Source organism: Pelodiscus sinensis, chromosome 11 (assembly GCF_052426305.1).
Source record: "Pelodiscus sinensis isolate ZL-2025 chromosome 11, ASM5242630v1, whole genome shotgun sequence".
Lineage (NCBI taxonomy): Eukaryota > Metazoa > Chordata > Testudines > Trionychidae > Pelodiscus > Pelodiscus sinensis.
In genome coordinates this window covers 43,195,100-43,213,091 of record NC_143062.1, presented here as the reverse complement: position 1 = coordinate 43,213,091, position 17,992 = coordinate 43,195,100, and the positions used below count along the sequence as shown (strand labels likewise).

The window sequence follows — 17,992 nt, the reverse complement described above, 5'->3', positions numbered from 1 at the left end:
TAAACTTTACCCTACTTACAGAAAATGAAGAATGGTGTCTTGGAGAGAGAGAGAGACATGCTTGTCCCTCTCTGTAGCTGCAGAGAACTCTCTCAGAGACAAAAGGGAGAAGAGAAAAAACCCCAAATTCCTTTGTCCCAGTTTGAAAAGTCCCACCTACATTCTTATTGGTCACTCCACCTGGCTAGGTGTAGTTAACCCCTTAATCCCCAGGCTGCTGGCTAATCCTCATAATCATGACAGAGCCTTGTTATAGTTTGGGCCTTTCCACCATCTCCTGACAAGAGTTCCACAGGCTGACTGTGAAGAAATAATTTGTTTTAAATCTGCTGCCTGTAAATTTAGTTGGGTGAGCTTCTTGTGCTATATTAGTGAAGGAATAAATAACATTTCCTTATTCTATTTTTCCACACCATTCATGATTTTCTAGACAACTAACATATCTCCCCATCCTTTAGTCATTTCTTTCCCAAGTTGAAAAGTCCCAGTCTTGTTAATCTCTCCTCAAATGGAAGCTGTTCCTTACACCTAATCACTTATTGCCCTTTCTGTACCTTTTCCAAATCCAATAGATCTTTTTTTAGATTGGGTGACCAGATGTGCATGCAGTAATCAAGGTGTGGGTATACAGTGACTTTATATATAGGGAATATGAATATGTGTATTAAAAATGTAACATTAATTGTGAGTTTCCACTGCAAGCAAAACTCTTCATTTTAAGAATGCTTTTCTGGCTTTGTTGTGTGCAAACTCATTTATAATTGAAGAAAAATCTAATTTATGTGCAACATCACTATTAATGTTAAGCATTGTGAGCCCATTCAAATGCTCTTGTCCCAGCGTGGAAAGATTATAGTTCATTACTTGTTTTAACACATGGAATGTGCATTCACCTGAAGTCACTGATTCAGAGAGACTGACAAAAATACATAATGCAATTATAATATTAGGAAATACAGTTGACAGGAATTTTCTGTCTTATCTATTCCTTTCCTAATGATTCCCAATATTCTATTAGTTTTTTAGTTTTTAGACTGCTGCTGCATATTCAACAGATGTTTTCAGGGAACTATCCACAATGAGTCCAAGATCTTTCTTGAGAGGTGACTGCTAATTTAGACGCCATCCTTTATGTATGTATAGTTGGGATTATATTTTTCCACGTGCATTACTTCACATTTATCAATACTGAATTCTATCTTCCTTTGTGTTGTCCAGTCACCTGGTTTTGAGAGATCCCTTTGTAACTCTGCAGTCACCATTGGACTTAATGCAATTTTGCAGTATCTGCAAATTTCGCCAGCTCCCTATTTCTCCCTTCCTCAAGAATGTTTATAAGTTTAACAGTACTGGTTCAAATGCAAATCCCAGAAGCACAACACTTATTGCTAGTCACCCCTCACCCACATCTTTTAAGTACCTGGCATGATGAGCTTGAATTACTTGAACGATCAGTCTTTTTTATTCTTAATCACCTGCCTCCCTCTTTTTATAACAAACTCCCTGCCCCAAAGTCAAAGCTGCAACAGCTCAAACTCTGTTGCTTTTAAGAACTGCTTCTGGAGCCAGGGCATGCATCTTTAACCAGACCACAGGTATGAAATCCGTGGGTTCAAACTTGAGGATGGGCTACTGCCTCTAATACCTCCCTAAATGGTGCCCTTGAATGGGAGGGGGGAGCAGGAGTGGGGTGAGGGTCTGGCTAGAAGGGAGGGTACAGGAGTGGAGGGTTGTGTGGTCTGGGTGGGAGGGGGATGCAGGAGCGGGATGAGGGGTCCAAGTGCTGGGGAGCTCTTACCTGGCCCAGCTCCTAGGGGCCACACATAGCTCTTGTGTCCCCCAGCGCTCCCAGACATTGCCCCTTGCTGCTCCTATTAGCCATGGTTAGGGCTAATCGGGGTGGAAAGGAGAAAGCTTCCAGGCAGTGCTTTGCTGTGCGGCTGTTTTTCCAGATGAGGAGAAAGGGAAGGGGAGCAGAATCACGCGGAGCCGCTTCCACCCCTCCTCCCCGCCCCGCTCCCCCCCCGCCAGGCATAGTTTGTGAGTCGGAACCGGCCCTGGTTTGCTTGACTCTGGCCCGTGACGCTCAGTGCTTCCCCTGCCCTGCAGTGCGGAGCTGGTGTTGGTGCTCCAGCCCCATGGATTGTGGGGGGGCAGGGTTGTGCAGGGGCCACATGCTTGGAGCCCTGAGCCTCTGGGGCCAGATCCATGCACGCCAGGGGCTGAATCTGGTTCGTGAGCCATAGGTTCCTCAACCTTGTGCTAAGCATTATAAGACAGGTAGTAAATGTACGTGTGTCTGGATTGCCACGACACCATGCAATGCGGTGACGAGGAAAAATGTCAGAGCAAAGGTCTTTCACAGCTATGGATGTGTAAAAGGAGATGGATTACTAGCAAGACTTGATGGAGGTGGGATCGGAGCAGAAAAGGACTGGGTGGCGCTTGCTCACTGTGAGGGCCTGCTCTGGGTCCAGCCACGTTCCAGCTGGACCTTCCTCTACTTCCTCCCAAATGGGAGCACCCCAAAGTTTGGGGACTTCCGCACTCAAGTCCCTGGGGACTCGAGAAAATCTTGAGCTTTCGTATATAAATATACAGTTGTTAACGGCACAGACAATTCAAGCCTGGAAAATCAGTGTCCACTTGATAATATGGGACCCTCTGTCTTAATGGAGGGGCAGTGAACAAAAATCATACGTCAGCAGTAATTGAGGCAGAAGTATTTTGGTGATGAGGACATAATGAAAAGGGCTAACTCCTTTATTTTCCAAGGAAGAAGGAGGCCTTTTAGACTGTGTGGAGGCTTGGAGAGAAAATGTATCCAAGATGGCAAATTATAGTGACAGAAAGGGTAGTGTTGATGCCAGCTTCAGTGGAGTATTTTTAAAACATTAAATTCAGTATCTTATGGCCAGAAATATTATTGTATGTGGAAATATTCAGGCACTGAATGACAGAAAAAGAGTATAGATGATTCAGTTTCTTCCACAAACTTATTCTTTGGTTATTTCTAGGGAAAGTTACAGAAATATAAGAAGCTTAAAGGTGCATTATAAACCATAATTGTCTCATTGTCTAATGCTGTTTTATAAACTCTTCTTGTTGTGAGAGGAATTCAAATCACCTAATAAAATTTGGGAATCTTGGTAAAATAGATAATCTTCATGATTTATTTCATTCGGTGTTTATTACTTTGCAAGTTGTGTAATGTTTTAAGACTTCTAGATGTTTGATATTAAATGAATACATACACAGACCTAACACCCTAAAGACTAACAGAACCACCATCATCAAATATTAGAGCAAATAAATATTGGCATGGCTAAAAGTGAGTGATTAGGCGCTGTACATAGCCTTATCTGCCTTCGAGTGTGTGTGTGTGTGCGTGTGTGTGTGTGTGTGTGAGAGATACAGTCTAGGACAAACATATGGTTGATGAGAATATATGATGCTAGCTTGTTCCAACTGAGCTGTCCTCACGTGATTGAAATTTTGCTCTAGTATCTGTTTCCTAGTAAAATGAAGTTGCTCGTTGTGATTGAGAGTACCAAACCAATTTAACCTCTTCTGCCTCAGTAATATTCAGGAGTAGATCTCCACTTTGGAATGGATGTGTTGACATTATTTGCTGCTTTAAAAACAAACAAACCAACTCACTGCACGTATCCTCAGAGAATTACTGGTGATAGATCCACAGTTAAGTGCGTAGGTTGGATGGTTCAGATAAGTTACATGTTTTTGCTTGTGTTCCCTGATTGGAATAGGAATACAAGCATTTTAGTCTCTGACCTTGAATTATTTTTCTAGCTCTGTTTTCCTTTCTATTCATATTCTGGCAACATCAATCATAAATCACTTTAATCATATGAAACTCTCATTAAAGATAGTTCTTTGTACAGAAAATAATGTCAGTACTCTTGTGCGGTTTTGTTACAGGTTTAATTTTTCTCATCTTCTAACTTGATTACTCAGTCTGAGTTTGCAGCTGCGTAAACAAATTTTTCAAAATAGGCAGGTTTTAACCCTCCAGAAAGACCCCACTGATAATGAGAGTGGGGAAGAAGTAAAACCTTAGTGTGGTTACTGAAACACTCATAGCAATGGAATTGTGAACATCTTTAGGCATGGAAAACACAGGAAGTGTGCTTTGCCCCTTTGCGCACTGGCTATATTTGTTGTGTGCCTAAATGAGAGCTGATATTTCTTGAAAGTCTTACCCCAAATGGTTAAGTCAATAAGAGATGTTCTCTTCGAAATGCTGTTGGCAATGAATACAGTGACTCTTTTTGTCTAGATTCCTCCAAAGGAACATCCTCAGTTCTGCATATTGTTCTCAGTATAAATTGCAGAAATCTCAGGTATACTCTTGACAAAGTAAGTCAAAAAGAAAAGGGAGAAACAGCCCAAACCCAGTAATTATTTATGAAACACTGACTAATGGATTCATAGCAATCTAGGCACTGAAGTGTATTTGTAAAATGGTTAAGAACAAGGGGTCATATTGGAGCTATTTTCTTCTTTGCTGTTTCAGTTCAGTGCTTTTGAACTTTGGTTCACTCAGATGGACTAATACACAGCAGTAAATGGGGCAGCCAGAGAGTTGAGTCAGAAAAAGTTCCAAGAAATTGCAGTACTGTAGATGTTGACATTTACTTCCCAGACAATGTATTGTGTCAAATTCTAAGTAAAATTTATTCTTATAATCTTTCCATATTAACATTTTACAAGTAAATCCACATTTATTGCGCAGCAGCCTAGAGCAAAAGTACATTCAAGTATTACTCAGTTATACTCCCTTTCCCAAGGCCAGAGTTTCATGAAACTGTAGAATACTTGAACTGGAAGGAACCTGTAGAGATCATCAAGTCCAGCCTGCTGCTCTCATGGCAGGACCAAGCGCCATATAAACCATCCTTGACAGTCGTTTGTCTAACCTGCTCTTAAAAAATCTCCAGTGATGGAGATTCCACAGTGTTTCTAGGCAATTTATTCCAGTCCTTAAAAATCCTGATAGGAAGCATTTCCTAATTTCCAACCTAAAACTTCCCTGCAGCAAGTCAAGCCCATTGCTTCTTGTCCTATCATCAGAGGCCAAGAAGAACAATTTCTCTTCCTCCTTGTAAGACCCTTTTAGATATTTGAAAACCGCTATCATGTCCCCTCTCAGACTTCTCTTTTCTAAACTAAACAAGCCCAGTTCTTTCAGCCTTCCCTCATAGGTCATGTTTTCTAGACCTTTAATAATTTTTGTTGCTCTTCTCTGGACCTTCTCCAATTTCTCCACATCTTTCTTGAAATGTGCCCAGAACTGGACACACTACTTCAGTTGGGGCCTGATCCGTGCAGAGTAAAGCAGAAGAAAGACTTCTCGTGTCTTGCTCACAACACTCCTGTTAATGCATCCCAGAATCAAGTTTGCTTTTTTTTGCAACAGTGTCACACTGTTGACGCAAGCTTAACTTGTGGTCCACTATGACCCCCTAGATCCCTTTCAGCAGTACTCCTTCCTAGGCAGTCACTCCCCATTCTGTATGTGTGAAACTGATTTTTCCTTCCTAAGTAGGGTACTTTGCCTTTGTCTGTATTGAATTTCATCTTATTTACCTTGGACCATTTTCGCCAGTTTGTCCAGATCACTTTGAATTTTAATCCTACCCTCCAAAGTGTTTACTACTCATAGACTCATAGACTTTAAGGTCAGAAGGGACCATTATGATCATCTAGTGTGACCCCCTGCACAGTGCAGGCCACAGAATCTCACCCACCCCTCCCAGAATAATCCTCTCACCTATATCTCAGATATTGAAGCCTTCAAATACTTTGAAGATCCCAAGATGCAGAGAATCCTCTAGCTGTGATCTGTACCCCATGCTACAGAGGAAGGCGAAAAACCTCCAGGGCCTCTGCCAATCTACCCTGGAGGAAAATTCCTTCCCGACCCCAAATATGGTGATCAGCTAAACCCTGAGCATGTGGGCAAGACTCATCAGCCAGACACCCAGAAAGTTCTCTATAGCAACTCCTATCATCCCTCCATTGACCTATTCCCACTGATAATGAATGGTCAATTAGTTACCAAGATCATGTTATCTCATCAAACCATCCCCTTCATAAACCCATCTAGTTTATGAAACCAGATAGATCTTTTGCCCCCACTACTTCCCGTGGAAGGCCGTTCCAGAACCTCACTCCTCTAATGGCTAGAAACCTTCGTCTCATCTCAAGTCTAAACTTCCAACTAGCCAGCTTATATCCATTTGTTCTTGTGTCCACATTGGTTTTATGCTTAAATAATTCCTCTCCCTCCCTGGTATTTATCCCTCTAATATATTTAAAAAGTGCAATCATGTCCCCCCTCAGCCTCCTTTTGGTTAAGGTAAACAAGCCAAGCTCCTTGAGTCTCCTTTCATAAGACAGGTTTTCCATTCCTCGGATCATCCTAGTGGCCCTTCTTTGTACCTGTATTCCTTCCAGCACAGTATCATTCGTAAACTTTGAGAGTACTTTCTATGCCAATATCTAAAATTAGGGGTCTCAAACTCCCAGTCCCGGCCTAAGTGATTGCACAATCTGGACCAGGACTCCTGGCAGGCTGGGGCAGAGGTATGTGTCTTGTACTGGCCCCCAAGCTCTGCCCCTTCCAGTCACCACCCTGCTTTCTTGCCTCAATGGCACCTCATTCCCTGAGAACCCGGGTTCAGGAACTGGGGGGAGTCTGATGCCACAAGGCAGCAGCAGTCGCTGCCCTTTTCCCCGGACTCTTCACATTTTTAAAGCATATTTTCTATGCCAGTATCTATGTAACTGATGAAGATATTGAACAGAATCCATCCCAGAACTGATCCCTGTGGAACCCCAGTCTTTATGCCCTTCAAGCATGACCGTAACCATAGATAACCACTCTCTGAGAATGGTAAACCTGCCAGTTATTCCCCCACCTTCATCTAGGTTTTATTTACCTAGTTGCTAATGAGAAGGTTGTACAGTAAAATTCCATTGGTCCGGCATCCAGTGCTCCGGCACTCCTGATGGTCCAGCACCATCGGGAACCTGGAAGTGCTCCGGGCAGCCGGACAATTGGAGCTGCTCTGTGCCCGGCTTCCCCGATTCAGCTGCTGCTGAAACTGACCAGCAGCTGAATCGGGGAAGCTGGGGTCAGAGCAGCTGGGGTTCTGCTGGGTTGGTCTGGTAGCGCCACCCCTCGGGGCTGCGGGCAGCACCCCAGCTGCTCTTGGGAACGCCTGGGGCAGAGCACTGGAGTGCTGCCGGGTTGGTCCCGCAGCGCTGGGGGGAGGGCAGCGCTACAGGACCAACCTGGCAGCACCCCAGCTGTTCTGCCCCAGGCATCCCTGATTCAGCCGCTGCTGAAACTGACCAGTGGCTGATTCCAGGAAGCCCGGGATAGGGCTGCCGCTGCTGAAACTGACCAGCAGCGGCTGTATCGGATGCCTGGGGCAGAGCCAGACTATCGGAAGGGGGGCTATGAGGGGTCTGGGGTGGCATCCTCCCCCCCCACCCCAGACCCTCATAGCCTCCCCTTCTGATAGTCCGGCATATCTGACAATCCGGCACCCCCTGGGTCCTAAAGGTGCCGGATTTTCAGACGTTTACTGTACAAGAGTGTACCAAAAATCTAGGTAGACCTCATCTACCACTCCTATCAAAGAAAGCTATGAAGTTGATTTGACATGATTTGTTCCTTACAAATCCATTCTGACTATTACTTCTCACCTGGCCGATCTTCCAGATGTTTGCAAATGGATTCTTTCATTATTTTCTCTACTAGAGGATTAACCCCTTGTTGCTTAGGTCCTTAACTCCCTGTTGTGGGGTTGGGGATGAGCACTTCAGTATGCAAGTTGCCCCAGAGAGATAGGATAACCTCAGCCCTCTCACCTCAGCAGCTTGTGTTCAGGTGAGATGCACCCATCCTTAGCCGCTACAGCGGGCACAGCCAGCAGAGGGGTGCATGTCCCCCAGCTGGAGGACAGACACACAGACTGAGAGATGGAGAGGCACACAAACAGACAAACCCTCTGAAATCCACATGAGGAAAGATAATCTAATATATAAATTAAGGTGATTGGTCTATAATTCCCTGGATTGTCCTTATTTCCCTTTTTAAAGATGGGCACTATATTTGCCCTCTTCCAGTCTTCTGGAATGTTTCCTGCCTTCCATGACTTTTCAAAGATAATAACTTAATGGATCAGATGTCCTCTAGTATGCACTTCATCAGGCCCTGTTGTCTTGAAGACTTCTAACTCATTTAAGTAATTTTTAATTTGTTTTTTTTTTCTCCTATTTTAGCTTCTAAATCTACCCCATTTTTACTGGCATTCAACTATATTAGGCGTCCAATCACCAACACCCTTCTTGGTGAAAACAGAAACCAAGAAATCGTTATCCATCTCTACCACTTCCACATGTTCTATTATTATTTTCTCCTCTTCATTGTGTAATGGGCCTACCCTGTCCTTGGTCTTCCTCTTGCTTCTAATGTATTTGTAGAATCTTTTCTTGTTTCCTCTTATGTCTAGTTAGTTTGATCTTGTTTGTACCTTGGACTTACACACTTGTGTAATCTGTTTGTATTTGACCTAGTTTCCACATTTGTAGGACTCTGATTTAACTGTAGATCATTCAAGATTTCCTGGTTAAGCCAAGGTGGTCTCTTGTCAGATTTCCTAACTTTCCTATGCAGTGGAATAGTTTGCTCTTGGGTCCTTAATAATATCTCTTTGAAAAACTGCCAGGTGTCTTCAGTTGTTTACCAGCTCCCTGAGTTTGCTCATGTCTGCCTTCTTAAAATCCATTGCCTTTTGATTTTGCTGTTCTCCCTCCTACCATTCCTTAGACTCATGAACTCTATCGTTTCATGACCACTTTCGCCCACGCTGCCTTCTTCCACTTTCAGATTCTCAACCAGTTCCTCCCTATTTGTTAAAATCGAATTTAGAAAAGCCTCCCCACTAGTTTCACTGTACTGATAGTTGATTCTAATTTTAAATGATTCTGCCATTCCATATTGGCTACGTTAACATGTGTGTTTTTTCAGGGCCTACTCCAAAGCTCATCCAAAGCAATAGCAATCCTTTAAAATTTCAAGTCACTTTCCCTGTACCCGGATGAGAGAATGTGGACCAAGTACATCATTAACTTGTAACGGGCTTTGATTTGTTTGCACCCTGAATTTTCATGTGCAGGTGTGGGGGTAGCATTTTGCCTGCGGTATCAGTTAATTCAGATGACTTTTCAGATGTAGGGTACAGCTGCATCGCAGCTGGGACTGTGAATGGCAGTTTGTGTAACTGTACCCGTGCTAGTTGTCGAAAAATACAATGTGAGGATATGGCAGCTCCAGCTTCAGCTCAGGCTGTACATGGAAGAATGCATCTGGAGGATTCAAATGGGATTGTGCCATTTGCACTGATGTGCTGTGCAGTGTGCGCCCATCTGTTTTCAGCAAGCACTGCAATGAGCCCAGGTCCGTCTACATGGGCTGCACGTTGTATCTCGACTTACAATGCGAATGTGTCCTTAACGTTTTCAGTAGGTTGTTAGAAACATTTCATTAACAGAGAAATTAATAACCCAGCCTCAGTACAATTTTTTCTTGAGGAACAATCCAGGTTTCATGGGTCAGTGTTTTAAATTGTTGCCAGCTCTCAAACTGTTCTTCAATGTTTAATTTGTTAAACGAATCAGCTTGCTCCTTTAGGCAGTCTTTTCCCCTACTGCGCTTATTTCTCCTTATTTCCACACCCACTCTCTGGCACAGTATCCTGTTGCATATTGAAAAATCCTAGTGGGAAAGTGCCAACTTGCCACAAGTTAGGTTGGCTTTGTTCTGCCATCATCTCATTAAAATTATGAGACTCCAGTTTGCATAGAGTGATTGTTTGGCTTGTTAATTACAGGGTTTTTTTTCCCTCCAAACATGACTCAGGGAAGATTAAGAAACTGTTTGAGCAGTTTCAGTTAAATTCTTCATTTTTCACGTGAGCAAAATTCCCATTGACTTTAACCATAGCTTTTGGCCATAAATTATTTATCTCTGGGTATGTAAATTAGCAGAGTCAAGAGAATCTCAATTGAGAAACTGAGGAATAATCAATCCTTTAATACTAATTCTTTTCAATTCAGTGGACAAAGGCAGAGATAGCAGTGTTTGAAGGAAACCAAATTATTAGCCCTATTGAAAAATGACAGCCAGGAAATTACGAAGCTGTTTAACTCTTTCTTGGATGAAAGATTAGGACAAATAGTAAAAGAATTAAGATTTCTAATGTACTTAGAGGAATAGAGAGAGATGCAAACACAGATTAACAAAGCACAAGCTAACTATTAAGTTCGCCAACATGTACTCAACCTAGGATGGTTTGTAGATGCAGTAAAAGCTAGCTAGCAGAGTAGGTTTCAGTGTGGTCGAGATCTTGGAGTATTCAGTAACTTTAATTGGGATCTGATGTTGGATGCTGTGAAGCCTACAGAACAGTGTTATATTAAGAGTGATTTTCGGAGTAATTTTTTTTAAGATTGCAGTTTGTTGGTTGTTAGCTTGCTTTTTAAAAAAGATCACCCGAGCTGAAATCCTACCCCAGGAAGGTAAATTGGCGTTTACCCAACTGATGGTTTTCATCGAGGCAAGGTTTTTACCCTCTTTTTTTTCTTTTAGCCACGGCTCCAGTGCCCCTCACCTATCTTACCCTTGAAATCTAATTCCTTGTGCAAAGGGATCTGAGAATAGCTAAATGAAGTTTGACAGGCATCAAATTGATGAAATTTGAGATGAGGCTACATCTACTGTATGAGAGTATGCAGTTAGACTTTGTTTTAGGTCTTTTAGCTTAGTACAGAAAAACACAAAATAGGCAGGGCCCCCCTCTCAGTTTGCCAAACAGGATTAACTCTGGGCATCTAGTACGAAGCATCAGCAAGTATGTGCACAAGCATATATTAACAGAGTAGCTTTGGTTATGCTACTTGTTCAGTAAACATGTATTCTACACCATAGCACGTTTCATGTTCACTTTACATCAGTTCCACCTGTAAATAGTTTATAATAGCTTAGTTAATAAAACAAGCAAGTTTTGTTATGAAAGTTGTCACCAGGATACCAAAAATACTACCTATAGCAATAAACAGAAGGCAGAGTAGCAACGTTTTAAGAGTAGGCAGAATTAAGTGCGTGAAAGTAGACACGTAGGCCTTCCCTAAAGAGTGCATGTGTGTGTGTTTACGTGAGTATAGTCTAAACTAGAATGAAAGGTGGTGGAATGGAATTCCTCCACTTCATTTGCACTGTTGCTATCATGGTGAGTGTGTTTGTATTTTGCTATGTTAGGGGATGCTTGGTATTCAAGAAGTGGCATACAAGGGGGGAAATGTTGTGGAGGTACACTTACCGGCGTGAGAGAGAGACAGCACTCTATCACCTTAAACTCTGAGCCACCAGATACATCCATTATTAGAAGCACTTCCTTGAATAGTTACGTAGTGAATAACACAAACTGACAACAACCGCGACAGTGTCACAGGAACAGCTTTTCTATAAGGATGAACAGTTTCAACACTGTATTAGGCACGGCTAGACTGTGACGCTTCAGGCACATAAAAATTCTAATTTCTTGAACAAATATTCATAAATTGAAAGGCCAAAAGGGACCAGCACTGTGATGAATGACCTGGTCTGGCCGCCTGCATTTTTGTACACAATTCAAGGAAATGTAATCTAATTAGGCTTAAATTCTTTGTCCCACCTACAGTGTCCCTTCCCAGTCACGTAATGCAGGATTCTGTTATAAAAACATGCCTTTTTTTTTTTCAGAAGCTCTGTGCCAAAGAGCAACTTGTGTTATTTGGTGACTGATCTTCTCTAGGGGACAATCTGGGCTGTTGAACAGCTGTCCTATGGATTCTCCAGCCTGGGGTACCTTTTATGCTGCTCGCTGTGAGATTAGGTCTGTTCACACACAGCCTCCAGTGTTTCTGCCAGGTATAATCTGAGTGTTATGGCTGGCCACTTTTGCATTACACTGGAGAGCAGCACCAGCAAATTTCCAGACCCGGACTTTCCCCAAGAAATATACATCCTGTACTGCAGTTTTCTCCTGGACAACACAAGCTCATACAAAGTCTGTCATTTCATTAATAGAAAAATAATACGCACAGATCCTGTTATCTCAGATGGAGGTTTCCAAATTCTTTAATCCAAGCACATTGTGATGGAAGGATAAAAAAGTAGGATTTCAGTGATGAGAGACAGAAAAAAACAAGTTACTAAGCTAAAATAAAAGAAAATATCCCAGCTAAGCGTAATACACTAAGAGACATTGTTATACATCATAATTTCTCATCTTAGCTCTTATTTCAGGTGAATTCTCTTTAGGCCAGAGCTGTTCTTTCTGACCTGGGTCCAGCAGCTCATCTCCACCCTTGTTGTTTTATTTCCAGGTGCTTTCATGTATCCTCTCCAGCTGGCTGCACAGACAGGCTCTCCAGCCTAAGACCATCATCATTTGCTTCCCCTTTTTGATATAGAATTTCCTCAAGGCATATAGTCTTTGTTCCATTCTCCCACACTATGTGGTATGGTCACCTGTCTTTGTAGGACCAGCAGCAATCCAGGAAAAACAGGATGATTCACAGATCATCTTGAATACCAGGCCATGAAGTGCCTTAAGTACCACTAATGGCTTTCACTAGAAGATCTACATTAATAAACAGGTTTCCACGTCATATTTCTAACTTCACATAAAAGGTGATACATGCACACAAATAGAATGGACGTGTTTAGTGAATTACAATCTGCTCAGTGAGGATGTCTACACTAGCCACCCTAGTTCTAACTAGGGTGGCTAATGTAGTCTTTCGAACTTGCAAATGGAGCCCAGGATTTAAATATCCCGGGCTTTATTTGCATGTTCCCGGGCGCCGCCATTTTTAAATGCCCCGTAGTTCGAACAAATCCTGTTATCTCAGATGGAAGTTTCCAAACACTTTAATCCAAGCACATTGTGATGGAAGGATAAAAAAGTAGGATTTCAGTGATGAGAGACAGAAAAAAATAAGTTACTAAGCTAAAATAAAAGAAAATATCCCAGCTCATTGCAGGAGGAGTAACGGTAGTTCGAATTAGGAGCTTTATTTCGAACTACCTAGCCCGTTCCGCGTGTAGCTGCGGGCAGGTAGTTCGAACTACGGCGCATTTAAAAATGGCGGCGCCCGGGAACATGCAAATAAAGCCTGGGATATTTAAATCCCGGGCTTCATTTGCAAGTTCGAATGACATTAGCCACCCTAGTTCAAACTAGGGTGGCAGTGTAGACATACCCTGAGAGGTTACTTACTAGGGATGTTAAATATGGGTTAATTGAATTCTTATTGGTTACTCGACTATTCTGTAGTCCCCAGGGGTAGGGCCAGCAGCCAATGCACTTTGGCCCCACTCCTGAGAAGCCTCTTTGCACTCCACGCTGCTTCCTCTGTATCAGAGGCAGCAGTGTGGGGTGCCTGGCAGGAGCTGGTCCGTGAGGGGTGTCAGTTTAAAAACCAGCTCCCCTCATGGACCAGCTGCCTGTTGTCCTGCGCTGCTGCCTGTAATACAGAGGCAGTGGGGTCTGAGCTCCTGGACCCAGTGCGAGCTGGAACTGATACGTTTAAAATGCAGAGCCACAGTAGGGGTTGGTCCTGGACCCAGCGCAAGTTAGGACAGAGCTGGGCTGCTGGCCAGCCTGTTAAAAAATGTACTGGCAAGTGGAGGAGGGAAATGCGTGTAGTCTATAGCATTAACCAATAAGCTATTTCTTATAGGTTAATCAGTTAATAGACTATGGTGTTACATCCCTATTCAATAGTGCATTTTGCATAAAGCATATCTGAGTTATGCATATTCATAGGGCTCAACAAATAATGTAATCTACTCACCCGTGGCGAGTAGATTGCAACCTGGAAGAGCCGGGTTCGGGTGATCTGCGCATATGCAGAATGATCTGCACATGCGCAGATCGCCAGATAGCACGGCTGGTGAGCGGGGCTTGCGGCGGTTCAGCGAACCCTGCATATTCATATTCAAAAACACATCTCTATAAAAGAGATGGGGACGCAGCATCACACCCGTTGTTTAGATAAAAGAATACAAGAAGTTTATTGACTACAGAAAGGTTTTTAAATTATTCCAAATGTTAAGGTATAAAAGAATTGGAAGTAAAAAGGTAAAATGCAACTAATATCTACGTTAACAAGCTGAGTGAATTCCAAGCAAGAGTCTGTCACTGCATGCTTCAGTAGTCCTACAGGCTGAACTGCTTTCCAACAGGATCCCTCGCTCAGCCAAAAGCAGTGTCTTTGCTTGTCAGGTGTTGTGGCTGCGTGGGTAGAGAGGGAGGAAGAAGTGGGGGCATTTTGTTCCCCATTCTTTATTCTTTTTCCTCTTTGAGTAATCTCCACTGAGGTTCTTGCTCATGCCCCTTTTTCCTGCCAAAGAATGGCCGCTTAACCAGGTGAGGGTCCAAGATTTCATCGCCACCTGACTGAAGCCTTAGTTTGCTTTTTGTCTCTGTATGGCTAAACTTGAAACGTGTCAGCAATGTCATGCATTAGAATTTTATAATTTTGTAGACCTCACAAATTCAACCAGGACAGTTATGATCAGCAAATCCTGAGTTTTCAGATGATATCTCAAGGCACAGTGTGTACAGAATGTCACAGTCTTGAAAAAGGGATAGGCATAGGGTTACAGATGATCCCAGGGACCATGTGCAGCGTTAGTGTCACATGTATGCTCACTGAGAGAATATGAGGGGATCCCAATTCTATCCTTTACTGCTCCTCCTTGAGTGAAGGTGAGATCCGGATCTTGGATACCACAGTGATGGGCGCAGTACATATAGTAAGAAGATGACACCTAGCTCTCCTCTTAGAAGGATAGAAGGTGATGGAGAAGCCATGGGCCTTTCTGACCTTTTCATGTGTTTGCACAGAAATTTGAGGTGTTGCAAACCTGAGTCTGAGAGCCAATGCGGTTTTGTGAATGCGCCTGCAGGTAATGTGCCTTTGTTCCAAGAGCCAAATCAACAAGATGAAAATGATTTTAAGCCAGTTAATCCTGAACTCTCACGACAAGAGTTTTGTGAAGAAGTCCTTGCAGGTTTTATAGATTATAAACTATGCCCGCCTTCACCTTTTGTCCCACTAACTAAGGCAGAAGTGAACTTCAGAGTGCAATGAAATGTTTTCTGGCTTTCATTTCTGTTTACATGATTCAGGAGTTGGCAACCTTTCCCTAGCAAATATACCTCTAACACGGAGTAGAAATAGTCATTCAAAGGTGATAGTCAACCATCAGGGAGGATTAAATACTGAACAATAGACTTGTAAATACATTTTGTCAATGTGGCTGCTTTTTAAAAATGTCAGTAGCTTCATGCACTTTGAAGACAGTTAAGGAGAGATGGTCCTACTCCACATCTGCTTCAGTCTATGTCGGGCTGAGCAAGATATTAAGAAAGTCTGAAATCTGAGGTCTTCACGTTTAGTTAATACTCCATGAAACTGAATCAACAGGATACCAAAAATACTAGAAGCGGTACAGGATGCACCTCGCTAAATGGGGACTCTCTAGTCCAGCAAAATCCATGGTCCGGAAAGACCATGGATGTTCCAGGATCAGTGTGTCCTGGTGCGCTGCTGGGAGTGTGTGTGTGGGGGAGGTGGGGGAAGCATGTAGCTCAGCTGGGCTATGGGGGGAACCAGAAAGCCTGGAGGCAGAAGTGTGTGGGAGGAGCCAGAAAGCCTGAGTGGCGGTTGATGGGGGGGCGGTAGCAGGAGGGACTGAAATGACCTCCCCTGATCCAGAAATATCCCTCATCCAGGACCAGTCAGGTCCCGAAGGTGCTGGACCAGGGAGGTCCAACCTGGTTTTTTGGTTTGTTTTTGCTTGAAAGCAAGCCTCTTTTTGAGATCATCAGGAGTTTTTGCTCCTAAATGTGTTCTAAAGGTCATGTATCAGAGGGGTAGCCGTGTTAGTCTGAATCTGCAAGTTATTTCTCTGTTTCATTCTAGGTCTCCCGCAGCACAAAAACAAACAGGTCAGTTTCAGATCATGTGTGAAATGACAGCTTTGCATATTAGAACACATGATCTTTAGAAGCGGCGAGGAGTCCTGTGGCACCTTATAGACTAACTGAAGTGTAGGAGCATAAGCTTTCGTGGGCAAAGACCCACTTCGTCAGATGCTTCGTCATGCATCTGACGAAGTGGGTCTTTGCCCACGAAAGCTTATGCTCCTACACTTCAGTTTGTCTATAAGGTGCCACAGGACTCCTCGCCGCTTCTAAAGATCATGTGTTCTAATATGCAAAGCTGTCATTTCACACATGATCTGAAACTGACCTGTTTGTTTTTGTGCTGCGGGAGACCTAGAATGAAACAGAGAAATTACTTACATAGAGCCCTATTTCTGCTTTATGGACGAATGAGTATTTTTTTATTTAAAGGGGTATCCGTATATAATCTTATTTTCTTGGTATTAACAAGAAGCATAATTCAGAAACCTTCATATATTTATTTAAGTGGGAGATTTCATTTAATTCATTGAGCCACATGTGATTTAAAATATCATTTTTATTTTTTCATTGGGTGTAGCGGTCTGCAGATTTAGTATCCATGTTCCCACATGTGCATGTAACTAGGCAAATCCAAGCTAGAAGCTAAGAGCAGAGTTTTAAATGAGGATGATTAACTATTAGAATAACTTTTCTGGGATTTTGGTGAGCTCTCTGTTACTTGCAACCTTTTACATGAAGATTGGAAGATATACTTTAGTTTAGGGTATGATGCAGAACTTATTGGGTGAGCTGTGTTTATGCACAAAATCATCTGATCGTCCGGGTAGATAATCATAATGGTCCTTTTAGCCCTTACGGTGTGTACTGTATATAGTTTATAAGTTAGTATGGTATTAGGCCACATAGCTACTGTATACTTCCCATGTATTTCTCTAAATTCACAGACTTCTGCTAATACAGAGCATCCAGTCAAACTTCCACGGACGTAATTGGGAGCCTCTCCACTGATTCGAATGGGAATTGGTTAAAGCTCATAATTTACTTCCTGTTGCTAGCTTTCTGTCCTCTGTGCTTCATTTCCTTACTAACTCAGTATAAAAAGAATCCGAATTTAAATGGTTAATCTTCATAATTACATGCAGGCCTCCTCAGGCCCCCCCACAGCAGCATGGCGGTGGGGCAGGTGGCTCTCCAGGAGCTGATATGCATGGGGAGCCATCTTAAAAGCCAATTCCCCGTGCATACCGGCTTCTGCGGAGCCGCCTCCCCCTCCCTGTATGTATATGCATAACCGCTGAGAGCGGTTACGCATTTACCAAAACCCCCTCATTTTAACATCTCTACTGTTAATAAAGTACACACATTAATGGGAAAATAGACCTAAGTGTTCCAGAACACGGAATTTTTGTTGTGACTTTTTTCATTTATCTTAGTTGTTTGTGATTCTTTAATGAAGTCTTATGTAAGTATTTTCTTTTTTTACTTTTAAAAGTCCTGTTGATTCAACACAACTGAACCAGGATGTTGTTTGTATAAAGAGATGAGATGTAGGGAACCTTTGAATTCTCTAGAAATGATTATTAAACACAATTGTAACAAGTTAAGTCAGTAAACACAGAATCCAGGATGAACAGAAGAATTTAGTTCCTGAATTACTACACCACTGTAAACTGTCCCTCCCCCCTTTTGAAGAGGTTCCGATAAATAAAAAGTAAGAGCAGAAACTGGGAAAACTCAACTTGAGTTATTCCTGTTTGTGTTCAATAAGGCTGCTCACACGAGTGAGTTTACAGGTCCCAGGAGTCAAGTGATAATTAACATAACTTTCATTATTCTTTTAACTAAATGACATGAGGTCAGATTTTAGGGCCAGCTGATTGTAAAGCTGCGCTGTAGTGAAATTAACAAACGTTTTGTCT

At 42.6% G+C, this 17,992-nt stretch overlaps 1 protein-coding gene across 4 annotated transcripts in view; it reads left to right on the top strand.

Annotated features, from left to right (window-relative positions):
- Positions 1-17,992, top strand: part of MITF (melanocyte inducing transcription factor) — a 192,967-nt gene that overhangs the window by 79,960 nt on the left and 95,015 nt on the right. The gene's annotated exons all lie outside the window — the stretch shown is intronic.